Source organism: Phacochoerus africanus, chromosome 1 (genome assembly GCF_016906955.1).
Source record: "Phacochoerus africanus isolate WHEZ1 chromosome 1, ROS_Pafr_v1, whole genome shotgun sequence".
NCBI classification, from domain to species: Eukaryota; Metazoa; Chordata; class Mammalia; order Artiodactyla; family Suidae; genus Phacochoerus; species Phacochoerus africanus.
The window spans coordinates 236,390,767-236,397,598 of NC_062544.1; positions in this window are offsets into that span (position 1 = coordinate 236,390,767).

A 6,832-nucleotide genomic window follows, 5' to 3' on the forward strand; every position below is an offset into this window, starting at 1 on the left:
ACATATACCATCAATAACGTGTTTACTTATGGTGTGAGAAAGATTAATTTTCTAAATCACTTCAGACTTCCTCTAAGAAACCATATAGTCTATCTTTATTATGCAAAATGGATCTGTATCACAGTATGACATTCCTTTCCTTAAAGTATAACATAATAGCTGATTCATTAATATTGAACCAATTTTCCAGTAAAATGATTATGCTTAGAAAAGAACTGATAGAAGTCTCAGTCATAATAATACAGACAATTCACAGTATAGAAGAGCCTATTAGTCTGTAGCATTGTGGTTTTGATATATTTAACTACTAACTTTCAAATTAATTTGTGGTTCTGCTTATATTAATGTAGTCTAAATCAGGCTAGATCCATTGTTGCTAAAAAGGTGTTATGATGTAATACAAAACAATGTAATAATCAACATTATGTTTTCAGTTGCATTTATATAGAATGAGATTAAAACCATAATTAATATTCATGACATAAGCTCTCATAAAATTATAAATAATGGCATTAGGGTGTTTCTACAAAATATATGTGCTTTCACTGAAAGTTCACGGTCATAAATACTAATGAATTTGAGAAAATATGTGTATGTATGTAGATATATATTAAGTAAAATGAAGTAAATAATTGTTTTTACATAACTACATCTATTTATCCTTTTTTTTTTCCTCAGTGAAACTAAGAATTATTTTATTCAATAGCTTTAGTGTATTTTTCCCTTTTAAAATGTATTTAGCAACAAAAAATTCCATTCTTATAGTGTGCAAAACAATACACTAAAGATACAAAGAAGCATAAATGTGTACGACCTAATATCTGCCACTTCTAAATCTTACATCTAGTGGCCAGGAAGCCATTTATTTACATAATGTGCAGTGGGAACCATGTCCAAGAAAGGAAAGAGGAACTGGAGATCATCTGTACTAGTTTGCTAGTCACTGAGCTGTCACAACCAAGTACCACAAACTAGATGGCTTGAACAACAGAAATGTATTGTCTCACAGTTCCAGAGCCTAGAAACCCAGACTCAGGATGTCAGCGGGGTATGCTCCTTCTGAGGGCTTGGAGGGAGTATCTGTTCCATGCCTCCCTCCTAACCTCTGATGGTTTGCTGGCAGTCTTTGGCAGTAGATGCATCACTCCAATCTGTCTTCATCTTTACATGGCATTTTCCCTGTAACTCTTCACAACCTCCTCCCTCTGTGTATATCTATCTCTGTGTACACATTTTCCCTTTTTTATAGAGACAGCAGTCATATTTCAAGACTGACCCTAATGACTTCATTTAAAATTGACTACCTCTGTGAACATGCTATTTTCAAATAAGGCCATATTCTGAATTACTAGAGGCTTAGATTTCAATATATCTTTTTGGGGGAAACACAATTGAAGCCATAACATCCGTTTATATTTTATTTCTGTTTCACTTTGGGATTTCAGTCCTTCCTGGTCAGTTTTTGGCCTGACAATAATCTGTTGACAGGTGGGATGAAGGAACCTTCTGGAAGTGAGGTGAACATCTAGGAAAACAAACAAGGCATAATGAGCTTGGTTCCTCTCTCTGACTTCCCAATAAATGGCCAAGCATATTTAGAACCTGGAAGGTTTTTGTATGTTAGCAGCAGCCAGGAATAAATGCTCCTTGTGGAAATCTGAAACATCTAATTGTTTCCATCTCAGGCAGAGGGTTGTGGGATCCAGCCAAATTGCACTCTTGCTTAACAGAAAGAGTAAAGGTAACCAAAACATGTAGATCCATACCCAGAGGAAAGGAGAAAAGAAGATAAAAAAAAAAAGATAGAAAACTATCTCATGGTAGTCTGTTCATTCTGAGGCTATAGAGAATACCCCATGGGGATTCCCATAAGTGGGATTTTTACATTAGGAGATTAGGGCAAGAAGCAGAAAAAAATAAATAAATAAAAATATTACATACACAAGTTAAAATGGATTCCCAATCTGATTATATGGTGAACCTAGGAGGGTCTGGGTGTGTGTCACGGGGCAAAGTTGTAGATTGGGGAGTACAGCATATCCTATTTTGAAAAACCAATATTAAGTTTGATTGTAGCCAGGTATGTGCGAGCATCAGGGGATGGGCATTGTATACTGCTGGTCAATTGTTCTGCTCACATTTTTTTTTTGTGACTCTTGCTATCTCACTTGACCTTGATGTTGCTAGGCTTATTTATGTCTTTAAGACTAAAGACAGTGTCAGTCAGTGTAGGAAGTTTGTTGTAATTTTACAATTAGAACCCTAGCTAGAATGCTTGCTTTGACTGGTATCTCCTACTCAATCGTCAAGGCCCAATTCAAATGCTGCCTTCTCTATAAAATTATCCCTCCCTCATCTTTTTATTACCGAGTTATATAATTACTATTTAGTGTTCTTATTGTGCTCTGTTTACTCTTTTTATATTTATCTTTCACAGAAGAATAGATTATCCTGAAGACTAGGAATCCATCATATTTCTCTGTAAATGTCTAATGCCTAGAATGAAATCTAATAACTACTGAATAAATGTTTTGTATATGCAATGAATAAAATTCTGATATAATGAGTAAAATATAAATGAATAAAATTTGCCCACAAAATATTATGAATAATGATAAAATGTGAAAACTGGAATAAATTTCCATATATCAGCTTCTTTGCATTTTTGACTATTCGTAGTTATAAGGTGAATAATAATAGCATGTGATATAAATAAAAGCCTTATGAAACTTGTATATATTAAATACACACAGGTGTATTATTCTACATGTGCATAGGTTTGTGTGTATGTATTCATAAAAACACTTGATTGTAATCATGCAAATGTTATCCCTCATGATTTTAGAGTTTGCAACATATTATCATTGTTCAAGTCAGCCATATAGTGTATATAAAGGAATTCAGCAGAAATATATAAATATTTCTATGTTGAAAATAATAGTTATGTTTGGACTATTCTATAAGTTCAGTAGGATTCTAAAAATTTAATACATTTTTAAAAAGACAGAAGAGGCAAACATGTTAATTCATATGAAAAAATTAAATGTTCTTAAATGATTATTGATGTTCTTCTTAGTAGGCATAATGCCATTTCCATTACCAGATGGTGTGAGGCAAAGTAGTCTGTGATGCCTCATCAAAACTTTTATCAGAGAGCAGGTGAATGTTGTCTGTTACATTTTACATATGCAGGTAGCCCATGCCTTTGATTCTGAGATGAATACACATTCTAGGATGGGCAGTTTGTAAATAACCTATGCTCCCCTTTCAGTCTTACATTTGTGATCATAAATCCAGCAGAGGTTTTTTTCAGGGTATGTCATCCCTATGCACTGTTAAACGTGAATCCATTTCAGTGACAGAAGACATGAATCCCACAGAACCAGATCATCATTAACATTTCTAAAGTGCTTGGAGGTTCCTTTGAGATAAAAGAAATGTTATAAATTTTGCTATGATTTTTTTCTTCTTTTTTTTTTCTTTGAGAGAGAGATTGTTATGCACAGAGTATACCTTTTTTTCTTCCTTCTGGAAAATATTTGTCATGTTGATGCATTCTGCAGCCACTGCCAACGAAGAAAAATGTTTGCATCTCTTTCTCAACAAACTGTGGGTGGGGAGAGACTTCAAATTGAATTAAGAACACATCAGTGAGTTCCAAATGAATGATTCAGCCTGAAGGCTGAAGTGTTACCTTTTATTCTACAGTCTATAATTGACACAAAATGCATGTAAAGCAATTCATAAAACATAGACTATGCAATAGAGGAATATTTTATTATAATGAAGAATCATTATTTTTTATGGTAATAGGGAAACACAAACACCCTGATCATTAAGCAACATTGCATATTATAAATTGCAAGATTATGGGCTGAGAATTCATTTTAGTAGGATTTAAAACCTTAGTATTTACTGAATTTAGAGTTTCTGAACTCTACAAGACTGAAAGCTTCTCATCATGAATTCTATATAACTTTTATTATATTTTGGACTTATCACAATAAGAAATCCTGGCATTAATCTTAAAGAAAATTATGAGATGTGTAGATTTAGAGAGGAGAACACTAAAAAATGATCTAATCCAACAAGTTTAAATGGTAATGACATTTATACACACTCCCTATACTGTACAGGACTTGGCTTACTAAATGCCTAAATATCCTGTGAAATAAGTGAGTGAGCCCCAAAAAATTTACAAGCTTTGCCCAAGATCAGCAGAACTAGTCCGAGCTGAGCCAGACCTAGAATCCAGGTAAAGCTGGTCTTGGTGAGAAGTCCATGCTTCACTGCCCTGCTACAGTATAACCCAGCCTTCAAATCTGCCAGGATAGTAGTATTTTTAATGACTCAAGGCACTTCTCATTATTAGATATTTTAATAACCTTACACCCCCCAAAATTATTTAATATAAACAAGGTCAAAATTATTTAGGCATGAAAATAGATGGACAGAAGCCAATATTTCTTTCATTTTAAAAAGTTTTATTGAAGTATAATTGATTTACAATGTTGTGATAATTTCTGCTCTACAACAAAATTATTCAGTTATACATGTACACACATCCATTCTCTTTCAGAGTCTTTTCCTATATAGATTACATAGAACATTGAGTAGAATTCTCTATACTATACAGCAGATCCCCGTTGGCCAATCAGTCCATATACCTCAGTGTGCATATGCCAATCCCAAACTTCTAGTCCATCCCTCCAGCCCCAAGCCCCAAACCTGTCTCCTCTGGTAACCATAAGTTTTTCAAAGTCTGTGAGTCTGAAGAAACCAATAATTGATGATGGATGTGTAAGCAGCTAGCATGATATTCCTCTATCAATCCCATAGTGCCTATAAAGTTTCACTGGGAATGTTTCACAATGGGAGGAATAATTTAGTTTGGGTTTTTTTTTTGTTGTTGTTTTAATCATTAAGCTAGTAAATAAAATAAATATGATCAAGATATTATTTCAGAATACAGCAGCCTTTCTGTTTTTGGTTGTGCCAAATTTTAACCTGTACAAGTTTAATTTGCCACAGAAGCATTAATTACTATTCTAAAGGCAGCTGTGCAAATTCTGGATAGACACAAAGGTTTATCTTTGTGTTACCACAAATAAAATTAACAACTTACAAAGAGAAAAAAAGCATGTTATCAATTCTGTAACTTGTTTACTTCATCATCTTTCTCTTATATTTTCTTCAACACCACAATATTTTTCACTACCCAAGTTGTGATTTTTGGTTAAGACTCATACATATTTTACATTGAGATTGTTTGTTTAATATGTGATACTTTAGGTGAGCTATGCTTTCAGACTCATAATTATGATTCAAATATTGGTATCTGCTGGGTTCTTTTTGCCTCTAATATTCCATGATATTGTGATATTGTGCTATGAAAAGAGTATTGAATAGGATTCAATGAATCGACTCTCAGGAGAGAATCATGCCAATAGTAATGATAAAAAAGTAATAATTTGTGTGCACTATATATCTATATAATATATATCTATAAATTATATATATATATATACATATATGCTCTGTGTGGTTAGTTACATATAAAATATATATCTCATATATGTATATATACATATAATAGAAATGTGCATATATTGTATAACTAACAAATTTTATATATATTAAAACCTCTCACATGATCCATACACATAGTTTTGGAAACTTTCTATAAATGAGATTTCATGTTTTACCTTTTACACAGTTAGCTTTACTTTGACTGAATGGAGGGAGGAGGGAACAAATTGCTATAAAAATATTGGGAGCTCATCTGATTTACCAGATAGAGCCCAGGAAAAGCTCTGAACTCTAAGCTGCAGGTACTTGAATGGTGGAGGTGAGAAGTGTAGAAGAAAACGGGATTATCTGAAGGATTATATAAACATAGGATAACTGATCCTTGTATGACACTTTCTTCATATTATTCTCACATCACAAATGTTAAGTCTCTATATTATGCCCCTCCACTCTATCCCCAACAAGTGTTTACAGCATATATATCATTTCCTGGAGACTACACCCAGGAAACAGTAAATGTTTTCTTTAAAGAAGACATGGGTTTCAGGAAATGATGTATACATTGCAGGATGGCTAGGATGTTATGTCCAAGATGAGAGCTCTACCACAGACCTAGAGGGCAATCCGCATAGAGAAGGAAGGTGTGATTTAGGGGAGAGAAGTGGGAGATTAATAAATACAGAGAATCTGGGAGTTCCTGTTGTGGCTCCATGGATTACAAACCTGACTAGTATCTATGAGGAGGCAGGTTCAATCCCTAGACTTGCTCAGTAGGTTAAGGATCAGCTTTGCCACGAATTGTGGTGTAGGTCAAAGATGAGGCTCGGATCCCTCATTGCTGTGGCTATGGCACAGGCTGGCAGCTGCAGCTCCAATTTAACCTCTAGCTTGGTAGCGTGGGAACTTCCATTTCCATATGCTGCAGGGTTTGGCCCTAAAAAGGAAAGAAAGAAAGAAAGAAAAAAAAAAGGAAAGGAAGAAGGAAGGAAGGAAGGAGGAAGAAAGGAAGGAAGAAAGGGAATCTATAGTAGGTTTAAAAGCTTTCACATTTTGAGGATGTGGCAATGGCAAGTAATGCAAAAGTAAAATTAAAAACTCTAGGGAAAATAAATAATGCATTAGAAGGTCATGACGATTATTTTTCCTAATCTTAATAAAATTCTCTATGTATTGTAAAATTTCATGAATTTGGATCATGTATTATTTTGCTATGGCTATCATAACAAAATGCCACAATTTGGGTAGTTTAAACAACAGAAATTTATTTTCATACAGTTTGGGATGCCAGAAGTCCAAGATCAAG